We start from the raw sequence: 18,979 nt of genomic DNA, 5'->3' as shown, positions 1-18,979 counted from the left end.
CATACTAAAAGCGATGTGACTCGTTATATGGGAGAATACTTTCTGACTATAGGTGACATAGATTTAAGTGAAGCACACAGAAATAATTTGACCTGTTCATTACATGAACAAGAGAAAATGTTTTTGAAAATGGCAGAGAAAAGAAGGGACAGTTTCCAAAGAAAGGCAAATGATAAAAGACAGATAACTCCTAAATGGGCAGAAAACATGGAAAGCACCTCAAATGGTGAAGCTAATCCTGCACTGTTACTGGATTTCGAAAGAAAGGGGAAACTGTGTCTTCACAGAGAAAAGACTAGCTATTATAACAATGTATTCATCGCTTCCAGTGAATGCAAACACAATTATAAGGTTATTGGAGGTTGGGGTTTCAAAAATGGGTCAAAACCTGTGTTTCCCGGAATTTATTATATATGTGGAAACAAGGCTTATTTCAAATTGCCGGATCACTGGTATGGAAGCTACTATTTTGGCATTGTCTTCCCGAAAATATACCATGTGAATGACGCCGCTGGAAGCAATGAAAATACTAATGGTTTAGTGCGTAGTAGAAGTGAAAGTGTAGGAGAAATAATAGGTGATATATTTAGTGCATTGATACCTGGAGTGGGAGTGGTTCTGAATACTCACCGAATTTGCAAATTGTCTACAGTAGTGGATCGGTTGTCAACTGACACTGCTGCTGGATTTCTGCTGGTCAATACTGAAATGGTTGCGATCAGATCAATGGTTTTACAGAATAGACTTGCTCTTGATACCTTATTGGCAAAAGAGGGCGGAGTCTGTAGAATGTTGAAAGCGCAACATTATTGCACTTACATTCCAGATACAAGTGTTGAAATTAAGAAATATGTGAGAAACATAACCAATTTGAAAAGGGAACTCAAACCACTGGAGGTTGACAGTGCCTGGAAGAGACTGACTGATGGTCTCGCCTCTGTAGGTAGTTGATTTTCTAACATAGGTAAAAGTCTTGTGAGCAAAAATACTGATGCCAATAGCAGGAATTAGTTTAATTGTGCTAATAATAATAATTTGTTGCAAATGTCAAAAATGCAGAAAGAAGTATGCTGTGAATAAGAGAGGAGTGAAAAGGAATGTTGATGAACTTGAATTAGAAGAGCTGAAAAATCAGATTTATAAAAAAGCCAAAAGTTTCCATCCTAATAAGGATGCAGATAAAAGGATCAACAACAAATTTGTTAAAATTGAGATGAATGAGATGTGAAAGAAAAAGTTGGCATCTGGTTCCATTAATAGTGATGATAGTAAATATCATCAAAGAGGGGATTGATGGAGCAAGGATTTGCGCGTTATGCGACTTGCTTGAATTCAAACCCCTCGCCGAACTTTAATTTAATAATCAATTTGTTTTGTGTATTAATCTTGCACTTTTACAGTACACGCGGGTGTCCCAGAGACGCTTGCCTATGTGTTTATTAATCATAACTACGCTTGCAAGCTGACAAGGTCGCTGCTATGCGGGATTCCAGTCTGCGCATGCGTCGGTCATACCCATGTGATGTGACGCACTCGTAGTTCTGGAGGGATTTTTCGCTCATGCGCAGTATTGCTAATATGGCCGCTTTGTTTATAACATGCTCTCTGCTTGCTACCGCTGCTCTGTCTCAGCTGTTTATTTCTGCTTAACTCCTAATGTTATAGATATTATAAAGTAAGGGGTGCAGTGCGGCTAATCATGGTATACAGTGTATTCATTTTTTCTGTGTTTCTAAATTGTTTTCACTTACTTTTCATGTAACATTCTCCGGGGGCCTGGGAGGAGAGGTGCTGTTCCATCTTGGAAGCCCATGTGTCACCAATCACGTGATAGGGGAATTGCGAGGCTCGCAGCAGTGGAACTCAGCCAGCTGGCTGCCGAAGTTAAGATGCTCATGGGAACGTGACCGCTGCTCCAGGAGAAAACTTCGACTTGTACCTGAAAATGTTACATTTCATGATAATGTTTGTGTGCCCTATTGTCTTCATATTCGTATGCCATGGGAACTGGAATGTAAGGGGTGGATCCAAGTAATTGAATATTAATTGTGGGAACACCAAATTCTAGGTGGTGACAATGACCTAACCACCTCTCTTGTCCAATCCGAAATCGGGGATCCTTGCAATTGCAACATTTGTGGGTGGTCTACTGACCCGAAAACAGTATAACTGGCCTAGGTTTAGCTAGACAATTTTGTCCGACTTGTCCGAGTAGCTGACCTGTCACTGACCCTACGAACTCTATAGGTGATTGATACAGAGAGCTGCGGAGCACTCTGTCCGTAATTTCCACAAACTTAGTTTAGGGTGGGGAACCTTTAAGTGCTGGCGAAGCACTTTGCTGGAGATTCGAGAACCCAATCGGGGTTATTAGCGGATTCCTTGCAGAGAGGGCGTAGCGCAGGCGTTGCACCCGAAGCTGCAGGTGTTGGTCGTACCCTTAGATGAGTCCAGTCCTAGTCCATATCCTGGGGTGATCCTGTCCTGACTGTCCATGAGCTGTACCAACTCGCCTACTGGCATTCCAAGTCCTTGAGGGTCCTTTCCCGCCTTCCCTAACTGACCCGTGGCCAGCGTTAGTCCTCATTCTGTCCTAGGTAAATATGAATTCATGTGGGTGTTCGTCCATCTGAATCTTTCTCTCCTATTTTCCTAATAAAGCAAATCTTGCCTGTGAATTACCTTTGACACTTGAACTTTCATGAAGTATTTTTACTAGCATGTTCCTTATTTTTCCCGTACCCTTACTTAAATGCTGAATTGTTTACATATTTAGTATGTTCCACTGTTACCTTTCCTATAGAAATTGCATTTATTCTGAAGCACTTGTTTCCAAAATTCCTTAGTATATTCCAATTAGCATTTAGTAGTATGCTCCTTTGTTCTTACCTATCCTTTAGTAACGCAAATATAAATCTGTTAGATTAAATCAGCGTGTTGCCTTTTTCCTCTCCTTTATATTTCCTAATGATAAATGATCCTTACATTGATTCATAGTTATACCATTTTTCTAATCTTGGTCATAGATGTTTTGATCTGTGTGAATTTTATTCTAATGGCATATTAGATAAAGGTTTTTAAAACTTCTTGCGTTTGTGGTTATTACAATGTTTAGACAAAATAAATGTATATGGTATTGGTGTTATCTGCCTGAAAAAAACTTAATTATAGCTCCTGATTCATCGTGGTCATAGGTACCTGTTTCTCGAGGATTGGTAAGTCAGGTACACGTCAAATATATGGAAAGTAAGAACCCCGAATTATTGATAGCGCTGTGAAGGTTACCTGATTCATGAAATTATTTGAAGGGCCCAGTAACGTATGTATATTGGTAAATAAGGATCGGGTGACCTGCGCGCTCTATCACTACTACTATTAGATATCAGTTGTTGCTCCTTTAGTCTGAACCAGGAATATCACCTCCTACTGGAGACAGCACATCCTACACCACCGCAAACAGCTTGCCGGGCTTCTCATTTATGGTGTGCAACTAATATTGCCTATTTAACATTATGTCACCATAATAGGAACAGACATAGAAAATGTGAGCTTACTTCTAGAAATCGGGGCAGCATATTAAAGAATTAATTACATAGCAGATGAGCGTTCAGCAGCCAGTGAGAATCCCATACTGTTTAGTAGCCATTATTTTGCGAAATCCACACAAACAGCAATCATTTCACCTCTTTTGAACATCATTTCCTATTTATTCACCAGCTCAGCCATCACACTTAGCGGGAGACCTATAAAACACTGAGCTAATCCGCCCATTTTCTTCACTCTTCTTGTATGCAAAAATGCCCGCGGATATTTCTCCTTGGATGTCAGTTTTGGGGGAGCGAGTTAAAAAACATGACTTTTCCGAGTTGGAGGCTCCGAGGAAGACAGATGGCTCTTACTACAGATCTTTGCATTGCAAATAAGCGGGTGGGAGATCAGGCCACTGGGGGGTCCTCGTCTCTTTTTCATTCCAGGCAGGTGTCCTTCATATAGAGGTAATCTTTAAGGCATTTTCCACTTCAGGAACACAGGCAAGTTGCGCGAGCATGTGCTTTCCCCTTCGGGGTACTTGCAGCTCAATCAGCTCTAATATTTCCCGCTGCCTCTTCGGGAGCGAGGGATAATGGCGCTTCCCTCGAGAGCGCAGATAAAATGAGGCAGCGAACACGACGAAGATGAGGCTTGACATACATACAGGAAAATTCCACGTTTGATCACTTCTGGCGGAAAATGTCTCACTGAAGAACAGTTGCTAGAGTACCTCGCTTTCAGTGTTTTATTCAAAAAGATTGCTTTTTTTTTGCATTTTAACAACCTTTTTTTTCTGGCGCACTTTTAACAAAAGCTTTTATAGAAAGCTTGCATATTCACTGCAGAGTGACATTAATACTGGTTCGCTGCTTATTAAATCTTTCGGAATGTGCTATGACGCAGATATATTTTTTTTCAATTTCTTTCAATTGTTACTGCTCGTCATGGGCCAGATTATTATCAGAGCCAATTTGCAATGATAGGCTCTGCCTGCCTTTGCATTCCCGGGGTCTCCTGGGCTTTTTGTGGGGAGAGATATCCATTGTGACTGTTGAATCAATAACCTTCTCAGATAATATCACTTTGAGAATCATAATCTGATTACCTCGTGAATCTCTCAGATTGTTGATACCAATTGGAGCGCCCTGGGAAGTCATGATGTGTTCATTGGTGCCTCGCGCGGTTAATCCTACTGCTTGACAATGCGCTCACAACATGGCTCCCTGGATTGCCAGACCTAAATTGCATGTCATGAATGATTACGGTCATGGTTAGTGTGTGCTGACCTTTCACCGCAAAGTCGAAGCGTGCTAGGTGAAGTGAATGCACGTGCGCCAACTGCAGAGAGTCCAGTGGTTTGATTGGATTGAACTACTCCCCCATCTGCTCAAAGCAATATGAACTGTAGTGAGGAGGGTAATGGCAAATGGCTGTTGAAACTGTAGATGCGGAATATCGGAAGGGGGGGCGTCGTTCCCTGTTTGTTTTGTCGCCCCCAGACGGTGGTCCCCATTGCTGCTTGCTGTGTAAAATAATTTATATTCACGTGGTGGGTGAGGAGCTTGGATGACTGACAGGTTAGCTACAGGCCTCCTTGGGGTGAAGTGCCCATGTCGGGTTGGACGTGTGCCTTGCTCTGTCCAGCCTGACATGCGCACTTGAGCCCTCACCAACTGCACAATTGTAGGAGCCTGGTGGATTGCTGCCACATCCCTGAGTTTCCTAAGGAGCTCTGGCAGCACTTGACCGAGCCAATCCTCGCGCTGCTCTCATGCTGTTTCCTAACATAAATAGCCAGATAACAGCATCTAGATTGGCTCAAGAGTCAAGTGAGATACCGAGCTCAGAGCTGGTAGTCACAAGTTTCACGCAACCCTGGGGTGAAGTCTCTAGTCCGACGAGTGTTCTTCAGAGGACCAGTACCAGACGGTGAGTTACTTGTGTGCGTTGTGCAAGTTATGCCTAACTACTAAATAGCATTGGCACATTGATCGGAAGCTGCCTGTCAAGCAGCCCTGAAGGATTCCTTTTCCGTGCATTGCCGGCCTCAGCGAAGATGTATGTTGCCCATACTTGAGTACACTGTCAGTCAGAGAGGAAGAATAGGGAAGCGTCAGCCCTGGGCAACGACACCATGAAGCATGCGCTTGTCTCCTCTTTAAAAGCACCACCCTGGTCTGGGCTGTAAATATCACACACCACGATTGTAGAGCACTGAAGAAAGTCATACATGCTAATTTCAGTGAAAATTATACATTGAAATCCACACAGACCACAGGATCCAGCCATTTACTACATTTAGGGGTTTCAGATTATGATGCTGTTGAGCACAGTTGCACAGTGCTGCCCAGATGGCAAAAAAACAGCTCTGACCTTAGCTTTTGCAACGTGCCACACAGATATCAGTAAACATGTGGCACTCCTTACCTCTAACAGTGCCCCTTGCCATAGCAGAAACAATGTGCACCCTCTGGTAGGTAAAAGTAATGAGGTGCTCCTCTAACTCCCCAACAGCATCCCCTCTGATGCAGTTAAACAAGGTGTGCTATTAAACAAGTTCTCCCACCCTTTGTCACGACTCACCAGACGTTTCCGCAGCAATGAGATGCAAGGAGCTAAAGAGCAGGCCCCCACTTCCCTTTAGCACTTAGTATGCCCAACACAGTCAAAACAAGACCAGTGTACAAGAGGAAGAGGGGAAACAAGGGAAGGAGAAATGAAGAAGGTCCCTCGGTGTAACCAGGATAGCAAGAAGTCGTCACTGGGAGATATGTGTGACCCTGAAATTGAGAACAACAGTAAGCGTAAGGTGAAGAATGTAGCAGGTTGCATGCAATCACTAGGTACATAATACCTTTACTACCTGATTTACTCCCCTATTCCACTATAATCCAAAAGAATTCCCTCGGAGTCGAAATAGATATGTAGTGAAAAGATGCAATAACAAGACAGAGATGAACCAGGGTCTACATATTCCTATGCAATTCAAAAGTGTATGGAAATTTGCTTACCCTTTAAGTAGAACAAGGAAAAGAAAAATATAGCCCAAAAAATAATTCTCTTGATACATAAAATCAATAGCTGAGAATGCTACATGTATATTCAGAAAAAAAATGATGCAGGCTAACATAATGTTTCCTTAAATTTGCAGGAAATTATTCACAGAGTGCTATTCTAAGAAGCAGCCTTCAACAACCACGAAAAGAATACAGATGCCCATTAGAGCAAGCATTTGGTCTCGCCTTTGGGAGCTTATATGTATTAGATATGCAGCACATTAGCCTGGGTGCTGAAATATCTACTGTTCTTTAACATGGGGGGAAAGTAGGCACCAAACTGTGTGACATGCCAGGTATGGGAACACATGGAGAGAAACATTGCCTTTCAGCATTAATTGGTATAGTCCAAAGCTCGGTTTTTTAATATAAAATCAGGGCCTTTGGTATTCAAATCACTGAAAATACATGATTTGAAAAAAATATTGTCTACTGGTGCTCGCGGAAGACAATTTCTATGGACTGGAATCTAGAGAATGCTAAAGTGATTCTGGTATTTTACTGACATCTGCTGCAGAAAGCAATTCTGGGTTTTTACTGACCTCTGCTGGTCATTTTCTATCAAGACAGTTATATAGAGGCAGTTCAACAGAAAAAAGTCCCTAAGCGGAAGCAGACAAGTCCTACGGATGATCTCCATAGCCCATAAAGTACATACACATATAAGTATATAATGCCCCGGTTACTTACCGGTAATCTTCATTACTACGAGTATAGTCTTCCTCGCCACATGAGTTCCCATCCCTCCCTCCCTGTCTGGCTATTGGCTTCATGTTGGTGCTTGGTTGTTTCAGGCTGATGGGTTCGGCCGGCCCGCCTCTTATAGAGGTCAGGTGGTAATGGGTCGGCCATCTTGGGAAGGGATGGGAGGCATGGGAGGCTGACTTTTTGCTTTGGAGGGTTCTGGTGTGGAGCTGAAGCTCACTATGTTAGTCATGTGGCGACGAAGACTAACGAGGAGGTAATAAGTATATACTGAAGTATATACAAGAGGTCTTGAATACTCGACCTAAAAATGGCAAGGAAAATTCAAAAAGATAAGTTTTTGTTTTGCCTTAATATTAAATCCTTCAGAGATATATTGTAGTGCAAGCACATTACCACCATCAGTAGAGTCTTTGATTCTTTTGCAATTCTATTTTCTTTTTTCCCAGAACAAACGGATACAGGGATGCGAGGCACCAGCAAGCAGCCACAGAAGAGGCCTCCCCATGCGATTCCAGGAGAGCTCCAGGAGGCGAGGAAAGCCACACCCGACATCTGTCGTTAGAAATTCAAGAAGGAACTAGGAAGGTCTGCGAGGAAGCTGTGCCCAACAGGAAGAGGTAGGTGAATGTGGTATTTCAGGCCTCGGGCCCGCATGTTGGATGAATTAACACAAACAGAGCGTAGTTGGGTACTGAAACTGGCCTGAAGCACGTGCACTCCGGCCCCTTTTATTAACAGGGTCACCTGACTGGTGACGCCTGTGGTGGGTGGGTGTAAAGTGTGTGACATCACAGGCAGACCACTAGAATGTATCCAGCCGGATACTACAGTGAACCCGGATGTGAAGGACACGCTCTCAAAACTAGTACGCAAAGTGCTCCTTCCTTGTTCTTGGGTTGCTTTATGCCTCCATTGCTCTGCCGTCGCTGCAGCTCGCTGTGGGCTCGGAGCATTCTCAACATCTTCCTTTTGCATTGTACACCTGTGCTATTAAACACGGCCTTTCGATAGTAAACAAGCAGTAAACAAGCTGCATTCCTCAGTGCTGTCATTTCCAATCTAGACCCTCGTCTGACGTCACCGTGCCCCGTAGCCCCATAACTGATAGCTTGCATGTATTCTTCCCTGGGACTGCGTGTGTCGGGTAAATATTGTGTAAATGGGATATAACCGCCGTGAAGAGGTTAACCTGTGTAAATGGGCACTGGGAAAAGGGGTTATCTCATAAACCCCCTTTTACTGCCACCCAATGTACATTTTCCTTTTTAATGAATTTAGTGTGGAACATATCATGATAACTCAGTCGGCTGCATGCTGGCGGCAGAGTTGTTTGTGTGACTTACAGGTCATGTGTTATATATATTATATTCCTGCAGGACTGGCTGGGCCTTTCACCCCTTCAGAGTACAAGCTTAATTGGAACCATTGAGGTGCTTGATAACATCTGCATTTAAGCACCTGGAGGAGCCTAGTTTTTGGTGTGCTTTTGTTTAAAAGGGAAGTGTATCGCTACCAGTGAAACAGGAAGTGACCTGCTGTGAAGAGTTAATTTCTGTTGGCTTGCATTGTTTCCGATGCAGCAAGAAGTTGGAAAGTGATAGGACAATACGTTAAGAGGAGGTGACCTGCTTTGGTGATGAGCCAAAACATTTTTCTTTTCCCAGAGGTTGGCTCCTAGCAACCCAAGCCAGCACCAAAACACTGTGATGCCAAGAATGATTTGCATATGATTGGTTCTCTGCTGCCAAGAGTGATTTTGCATTTGGTTAAAGCTCTGCTGAACTGACTCAGACGGGCTAAAAATGATGGAGTGGAATGCTGCCAGTGGATCCCCCAGTAGGTAAAAATCATTGATTTGGGCCTTTCCAGCCATCTTTTTTTTGCCGTCTCTTTGACATCTTTGACTCAGGGGTTCATCCTTTCGAGGTAAATACGCGTAGCATTGCATTGATTCTTATGACATGTTACTCAGTCGCTAAGGACGGGTTCCATGTGTGCTGTGGTGAGTGCGACCGGCACCTCCCTCACAATACAGCCTGTGATTTGTTTTCACATGAATGTCAGTCAGTCAAATAATCTTTATTTTGATCGTGGACCATAAAAGATACATAGTAACCATCCATAATATTAGAAAAAAAACCACAGACCAGTAACAATAAATATGAAGATTTAAAAACTGTACAACATTGAAAATACACAGATATACAATTCATATGTGGTTTCTACATGATAAAAAAAATTCTACAAATAGGTTCTTCTCCTACGCCACATAGCATCAATGAAGCGTGAAACTGAGAATACAACAGGGGTAGAAGTATTACTCTTAAGAATTCTAAGGGCCTCTTTAGAATGTCTAAATCCCAAGTTTTTGCAAAGTTGGATAAGCCAACATTGCCGTATGGTTTTATACGTCGGGCAAAAGAAAAAACCATGGGACTCGGACTCTTCTCTGGCCCCACAAGCCGGACATTCAACTGATTTGCTAGGCGACCATTTATAGGAGAAGACCCTAAGCGGGAGTGTGCCGTATCTAAATTGTAGATAGTGTTTCCTCGCTGTAATAGGTAAAATCTCTTCTAGGAATGGCTCAACTATGTAATCATCTTTCATATTAAAAAACTGAACAGTAAGTAAACCCAGGGAATAATTACCAAAGGTAGTCGATATTCTAGACCTGCAATCCAAGTTAACCAAATCGGCGCGTGAAAACTGTGCGCAGATTACAGCAGGGTTAGACCAAAGACCGGGTAAATCTAATCTCACACTCTCCTTTTTAGGTCGAGCTGGACTAGCATCCGTAGGATGCTCCAGTCCAGTTCGACAACTATAGTGATCGACTTCGGGGGGATTAGGACAAGAGGGTGCCACGCGCTTTAGCCTGTGGATTTGACCTCGTGCACGCGCACGTCGGCTCCATCCACGTCGGCTCCGTCCACATTCACCGTGCACATCACCACACATACACACATGCATGCGCATACACACAGACAGACACTCGCTCGCTCACACACACTCTTCCCCCCCCGCAGTCACCACACACGCATACACACACACATACACACAGACTCCAAGACACATACACACACGCACGCTCACACACATACAGAGCCCCCCCGCCGCCCCACGCACACACACATTCCCCCCGCCCTCGCAGCTCAGCAAAGGCCCCCACTCACCGGTACTCGTCTCCAGGCGAGGGCTCGTTGCAGGCGGCGGCGGTCTCATCCTTCTGTGCATGCGAGGCTCTCACCTCACGGGAGCCCGCCCGGGCTACCGGTGTGTCTTCACGTCCCGCCCCCGGCCTGCCTGACTTCCGCCCGGGACATAATAACAACTACGTTTGAAGGAGAGCGCTTTAATGATTCATCCACTGCTCCGTAGGCGTAGATGTGTTTTATTTATTTTCAAGATGATGACTCGTTTAAATCCGCGTGCACCTACTTTCCATTGACTTCTCAACGTGACGTTTTAAAGCTTTGTTGGGAAGTGAAACTAAACCCCTGCCACGCTTCTGGTACCTTTCAGTGTGATTATTGCTCCCCGCCGCAGTTCTGGTAGTGTTTTCGATTTACTCTGAAATGGCGTGCAAGCGTTCTTTTTACCAGGGATGTTCAGCACCGATTTTTCCTGGTTCTAGTCCATACCGACCGCACAGGTAAACTGCAGAGTATGTACTTTACGTTAATAATCATTGCTTTCTCAACCGTGTAGTATGACTTTATTCCACACTGTGTATGCTTGTATCATTTGTTGCATTTATACTTAATTTATTTATCAAAAGTGTCAACGTTTCAGGTGCTGTGCACTAAGCGACCTGATGGCGTTGTATACGTCAAATTTTGAAATGAGCCACCCTGTAAGGTGCGGAGGATGCGGTTTGTAACTTTGTGCAACCCTGATTGAAGATCATTGTACCAGGACTTTACATTATGCTTTTCTTTATTTCATAGAGATATGTTGAAAAGGTGTTTAATATTTTCCTGTTGGTACTAGGCCTGCTCAACTTTTTCTGTTCTGGCTGAGGTGTTCCGTCATTGTGTATTTTGACTGACTGACAATATTTGAGCTATATGTTTGTTTATTTTCATTTTTGCCACTCCAAATGTTTGTTAAATACTAGCTTGTTTTTTCTTGTAAATGGTTTGCTCGGGACTGTGGCCTCTTTATCTTCTCTCTCTCTCGGTTTTCTTATCCTCACCAGTTTTTTGTCTATACCAACTTTTTTTTACTCGTAGGTCCTTTTCTCACTTTCGCAATCTGTCTTTTTCCTTTTTCACTATTATTGCTATTTTTTCCATCTTTTTTTTTCTTGTAAACAGTTTGCTCGGGACTGTGGCCCCTCTCCCATTGTAACCTGTCCCATTTATAAAGCATTCCTTGATTGTAAACAAAGTTTCGTACCAAACTGATCTCAAGCAGAACGAGCGTTGGCTTCTTTCGTGCAGCGTATTGAAGCTGAGCGACAGCAGCTTAGATGTTTATAAAATAGCAAAGTACACTGTATCCATATTAAAGGGAAATATGTTATATGTTACAGTCCAAACAGGACACAAGTACTGTCTAATTGCAGACACATCCAAATGAATCTGTCACTATACCCACATTTCATAAGGCTACCTTCGAAATCTCAATATCTGCACTCTGGCAAGCCCTGTGCATACAGCTGGCGGGCTGCAGGAGAAGGCTGTGGACCGCTGTCACTTGGGATGGTTGCTGAAAAGACATACGGTCATGTGGGTGCCTTTGCATACCATGCATTTGCAAGCAAATGAGTCACTGGCAAAACAGCATGTTCAACAATACATTGACTGGGCACATTTCACGAGTTTTGGATGCCTTTGAATCCGTGTATGTTGTGGTGGCAGCTGCAACCTTACATGTTGCACACAACTCACGCATTCAGCAAAAGCTGTATACCCACAACCACACACACAACCATAACCACACACACAACCACAAAACCACAACCACACATACAACCACAACCACACACACAACCACACACACAACCACACACACACAACCACACACACAACCACACCTTCAGTACACACTTTCACCAGACACACACACCACCAGCCGTCCGTGCACGCTTTCACCAGGCACACAGACCCCACCAGCCGTCTGTGCACACTTTCACCAGGCACACACCACCAGCCTTCAGTACACGCTTTCACCAGGCACACACCACCAGCCTTCAGTGCACGCTTTCACCAGGCACACACACCACCAGCCGTCAGTGCACACTTTCACCAGGTGCACACCACCAGCCTTCAGTGCACGCTTTCACCAGGCACAAACACCACCAGCCGTCAGTGCACGCTTCCACCAGACACACACCACCAGCTGGCAGTGCACAATTCCACCAGGCACACACACCACCAGCCATCAGTGCACACATCAATTGTTAGCGCATCCACAATTAACTATTGTAGCAATCGCAGTATGGCGCACTTTACTTTTAAACATATTAATCTAAAGCGCAGCATGCCACCATTGCTACATAAATAAATTAAAAAAAATTTGGCCTACCTTTAATAGACTTTTGTTGCAATTGGTGTTGCAATATTTAGCAACGCCAATAGCTCAAACTTAATTAATGCGAGACCTATTGCATTGCAAATGCTTGTTTATAAAGGCAAACCAGGGCGATTTCTCAGACCCAGGGAGGCCCAGCACCTCTTCCTTTGCAGATCTAAAATGTATTAATTCAGGGGTTACCCAGAGTCTGCGCCAATAAGTTACAGGGCGTAGGGCGACTTCATCTTCTAAGGATCTGATACCTAAATCCATTCTCATGGGGGTAAAGGGGGTGCTGGATGGCAAAGCCAGCAGTGATCTCAAAAATTGTTTTTCAATCTTACTGATGCCATCGGCCTGGCGATGGCCCCACAGTTCCACCCCATATAAAATTGCTTCCCTTGCTCGTGCTTTGTAAATTGCTATAATGGGAGCAACTGGCTTAAAAGTGGATTCTCGGTGCAATTTTAGAATACCACCCGTAATCTGGGCTAGTCTAAGTTTGGCCTTTGAAAGTTGAGGGGCCAAATCCATTTTATCCATAAGAGTGATGCCCAGATATTCGAAAACAGTGACCCTGTCCAATGCTATGCCATTCAAAGAGGGATTGGGACATCTGGTCTTGGTTGGATTACAGACCATAAACTTTTTTTTGTGTGTATTTATCTCCAGCCCCCTTATATGACAAAAATTTGCAAAGCTGTCTAGGGCACGTTGAATACCCATGGGTGATTTTGACAATAGAAGAGTATCGTCAGCAAACATTAATGCCACGACCAGTTCGTTTTTCATTTTTGGGGCGTCGATGTCTTTGACCCCCTTAAGGTGGGCAATGAATGCATTGACGAAAAGACAAAATAAGGTGGGTGCCAACACACACCCCTGTCTAACTCCTCTATTGACTGGGATTTTAGATGTAAGACTACCCCATTTACCACTCCTGACTTGGGCATAATTATCTGAGTGAAGTCTCTTGATGATGTTAAGGAGATATTTTGGAACCCCCAGATCCTCCAGAACAACCTAAAGAGTTTTACGGGGCACCAGATCAAAGGCTGTTTTGAGGTCAACAAAGATTAAGTAGAGGCTGCCACTCTCTACTCTCACAGTCTTCCAGTAAAGAAGTTGGAGCCTTAGTAACTTGTCTTTTCCCTAAAACCGGCCTGAAAGGGGCTAAGAATCTGTCGTTCCTCCATCCTATTCTGAAGCCGATCGAGAATAATACGTGAAAATAATATTTGACTTACATAGATCAGGCTGATCGGACTGTAATTAACTGGTAGAAGTGGAGAACCTTTTTTAAAGACCGGTATGATCTCAGCTCCTACCCAGGTATCAGGTAATTTAGAGCCCTGAAGTATAGCAATAAACAGCATATGGAAATAGGGGACCCAGATCCCAGTTTGATCTTTAAAAAGGTCACCGGAGATTTTATCAAGGCCAGGTGCCTTGCCAGCTGGGAGCCTAGTTATAGCTAGTTCAAGCTCTCTCCTTGTTATTTTGGTCTCTATAGATTCGTTTTTAGAAAAAACTATAGGGGGAAAATCCGGATTGCTGTTTAAGACCAAGTTCTGTTGTGGTAGCTGGTCGGGAAAATCAATTGGGAGAGATTCTTCTACCGGAGGGTCATATAACTTCTGGTAATGTTCAACCCATCTCTCCTGTGCGATATTTGAAACATCAATCTTTTGCCCATCCATGCTACCAGAACGGACTATAATCCAGAATTCCATCATATCCCTACACCCAAGGGCATTTTTTATAGCAGCCCATTTAGTATTCTCCCAAGTCTATTTGGCCTCAGACTGCACTTTCTTATACTCCAGCCTCCTGGTTTTTATTAATGGTCTGTTCATAGCTTTAACTGCAGCCAAGAGTGCCTTCCTGGCTACCCTACAATCGGAATCATACCATGTAATGGTCTTCCTGTTAGACCTTGATTTGGCAATAGGTGGATTAAGTATTGGTGTGAGGGCGGTCACTAGACCTGTGTGAATATTATAAATTTGGTTAGGAGACACTTCCTGCCCCTGTTCTAGTAGACCACTTAAATCATCGAGTGCCCGTAGAACAACTTGATAAAGGGAACTCATTATTTCGGGGGATCTTTTCACCGATGACCATTTTAGCCTTCTTCTATCATTAGATAATAATGGTGACTCCCCATTGTCCACTCTTTCACCCAGGTTTAAACCCATCTCGGGGAGGCCTAAATCAAGTACCAGGGCATTGTGGTCACTATCGTGGCGTGGAAGGACCACAAAATCAATGACTATAGACCAGGTGCTGACCTCAACCAAAATATAATCAATACGGGAGGACTGGCCTGGGTGATTAAAAGTATTATTACCCTCTAGATCAGATTTGGTACGGCCATTACAGGCTCCCAGGGAATGGGCCATAATAATATAGTTCAATTGGAGGGCTAATGGCGTCCATGCCCTAATCAGGGATAATTGGACATCTGGGATGGACCATAAAGAGTATTCAATGCTGGAAATGTTATGTTATGTTATGTTATGTTATAAAACTTATAGAGCGCTCAGCTGCCGCATCAAAGTGGCGTCCCGGCGCTATATTGGAAAAAATAACACAACCAAAGAAAGAGATCAGACAGAGCAAAAATTTGAGTAATGGGAACAGAAAGGTTTTTATAGCTCTTCGGAAAGACAGTAGGTCCTGTATGGCACGGATGTCAACGGGTAATGTGTTCCAGAGGCTCGCTGCCAGAACGCCAAAGGAGCGACCACCCACTCTGGCCTTCCTGAAGCAAGGAACACAGGCCAGAAATTGACCCGTCGAACGTAGTACTCTAGCAGGGGTGTAGTAGGTAATTGCCTCTGCAAGAATGGGAGGTGATGAGGCCTTTAGAATCTTAAAGGCCAGGCACACACACCACCAGACGTCAGTGCACACTTTCACCAGGCGCACACCACCAGCCTTCAGTGCACGCTTTCACCAGGCACAAACACCACCAGCCGTCAGTGCACGCTTCCACCAGACACACACCACCAGCTGGCAGTGCACAATTCCACCAGGCACACACACCACCAGCCATCAGTGCACACATCAATTGTTAGCGCATCCACAATTAACTATTGTAGCAATCGCAGTATGGCGCACTTTACTTTTAAACATATTAATCTAAAGCGCAGCATGCCACCATTGCTACATAAATAAATTAAAAAAAATTTGGCCTACCTTTAATAGACTTTTGTTGCAATTGGTGTTGCAATATTTAGCAACGCCAATAGCTCAAACTTAATTAATGCGAGACCTATTGCATTGCAAATGCTTGTTTATAAAGGCAAACCAGGGCAATTTCTCAGACCCAGGGAGGCCCAGCACCTCTTCCTTTGCAGATCTAAAATGTATTAATTCAGGGGTTACCCAGAGTCTGCGCCAATAAGTTACAGGGCGTAGGGCGACTTCATCTTCTAAGGATCTGATACCTAAATCCATTCTCATGGGGGTAAAGGGGGTGCTGGATGGCAAAGCCAGCAGTGATCTCAAAAATTGTTTTTCAATCTTACTGATGCCATCGGCCTGGCGATGGCCCCACAGTTCCACCCCATATAAAATTGCTCCCCTTGCTCGTGCTTTGTAAATTGCTATAATGGGAGCAACTGGCTTAAAAGTGGATTCTCGTTGCAATTTTAGAATACCACCCGTAATCTGGGCTAGTCTAAGTTTGGCCTTTGAAAGTTGAGGGGCCAAATCCATTTTATCCATAAGAGTGATGCCCAGATATTCGAAAACAGTGACCCTGTCCAATGCTATGCCATTCAAAGAGGGATTGGGACATCTGGTCTTGGTTGGATTACAGACCATAAACTTTTTTTTGTGTGTATTTATCTCCAGCCCCCTTATATGACAAAAATTTGCAAAGCTGTCTAGGGCACGTTGAATACCCATGGGTGATTTTGACAATAGAAGAGTATCGTCAGCAAACATTAATGCCACGACCTGTTCGTTTTTCATTTTTGGGGCGTCGATGTCTTTGACCCCCTTAAGGTGGGCAATGAATGCATTGACGAAAAGACAAAATAAGGTGGGTGCCAACACACACCCCTGTCTAACTCCTCTATTGACTGGGATTTTAGATGTAAGACTACCCCATTTACCACTCCTGACTTGGGCATAATTATCTGAGTGAAGTCTCTTGATGATGTTAAGGAGATATTTTGGAACCCCCAGATCCTCCAGAACAACCTAAAGAGTTTTACGGGGCACCAGATCAAAGGCTGTTTTGAGGTCAACAAAGATTAAGTAGAGGCTGCCACTCTCTACTCTCACAGTCTTCCAGTAAAGAAGTTGGAGCCTTAGTAACTTGTCTTTTCCCTAAAACCGGCCTGAAAGGGGCTAAGAATCTGTCGTTCCTCCATCCTATTCTGAAGCCGATCGAGAATAATACGTGAAAATAATATTTGAGTTACATAGATCAGGCTGATCAGACTGTAATTAACTGGTAGAAGTGGAGAACCTTTTTTAAAGACCGGTATGATCTCAGCTCCTACCCAGGTATCAGGTAATTTAGAGCCCTGAAGTATAGCAATAAACAGCATATGGAAATAGGGGACCCAGATCCCAGTTTGATCTTTAAAAAGGTCACCGGAGATTTTATCAAGGCCAGGTGCCTTGCCAGCTGGGAGCCTAGTTATAGCTAGTTCAAGCTCTCTCCTTGTTATTTTGGTCTCTATAGATTCGTTTTTAGAAAAAACTATAGGGGGAAAATCCGGATTGCTGTTTAAGACCAAGTTCTGTTGTGGTAGCTGGTCGGGAAAATCAATTGGGAGAGATTCTTCTACCGGAGGGGCATATAACTTCTGGTAATGTTCAACCCATCTCTCCTGTGCGATATTTGAAACATCAATCTTTTGCCCATCCATGCTACCAGAACGGACTATAATCCAGAATTCCATCATATCCCTACACCCAAGGGCATTTTTTATAGCAGCCCATTTAGTATTCTCCCAAGTCTATTTGGCCTCAGACTGCACTTTCTTATACTCGAGCCTCCTGGTTTTTATTAATGGTCTGTTCATAGCTTTAACTGCAGCCAAGAGTGCCTTCTTGGCTACCCTACAATCGGAATCATACCATGTAATGGTCTTCCTGTTAGACCTTGATTTGGCAATAGGTGGATTAAGTATTGGTGTGAGGGCGGTCACTAGACCTGTGTGAATATTATAAATTTGGTTAGGAGACACTTCCTGCCCCTGTTCTAGTAGACCACTTAAATCATCGAGTGCCCGTAGAACAACTTGATAAAGGGAACTCATTATTTCGGGGGATCTTTTCACCGATGACCATTTTAGCCTTCTTCTATCATTAGATAATAATGGTGACTCCTCATTGTCCACTCTTTCACCCAGGTTTAAACCCATCTCGGGGAGGCCTAAATCAAGTACCAGGGCATTGTGGTCACTATCGTGGCGTGGAAGGACCACAAAATCAATGACTATAGACCAGGTGCTGACCTCAACCAAAATATAATCAATACGGGAGGACTGGCCTGGGTGATTAAAAGTATTATTACCCTCTAGATCAGATTTGGTACGGCCATTACAGGCTCCCAGGGAATGGGCCATAATAATATAGTTCAATTGGAGGGCTAATGGCGTCCATGCCCTAATCAGGGATAATTGGACATCTGGGATGGACCATAAAGAGTATTCAATGCTGGAAATGTTATGTTATGTTATGTTATGTTATAAAACTTATAGAGCGCTCAGCTGCCGCATCAAAGTGGCGTCCCGGCGCTATATTGGACAAAATAACACAACCAAAGAAAGAGATCAGACAGAGCAAAAATTAGAGTAATGGGAACAGAAAGGTTTTTATAGCTCTTCGGAAAGACAGTAGGTCCTGTATGGCACGGATGTCAACGGGTAATGTGTTCCAGAGGCTCGCTGCCAGAACGCCAAAGGAGCGACCACCCACTCTGGCCTTCCTGAAGCGAGGAACACAGGCCAGAAATTGACCCGTCGAACGTAGTACTCTAGCAGGGGTGTAGTAGGTAATTGCCTCTGCAAGAATGGGAGGTGATGAGGCCTTTAGAATCTTAAAGGCCAGGCACACACACCACCAGCCGTCAGTGCACACTTTCACCAGGCGCACACCACCAGCCTTCAGTGCACGCTTTCACCAGGCACAAACACCAC

This window comes from Lissotriton vulgaris, chromosome 3_1 (genome assembly GCF_964263255.1).
Source record: "Lissotriton vulgaris chromosome 3_1, aLisVul1.2, whole genome shotgun sequence".
Taxonomy (NCBI): domain Eukaryota; kingdom Metazoa; phylum Chordata; class Amphibia; order Caudata; family Salamandridae; genus Lissotriton; species Lissotriton vulgaris.
This window is presented reverse-complemented; position numbering follows the sequence as displayed.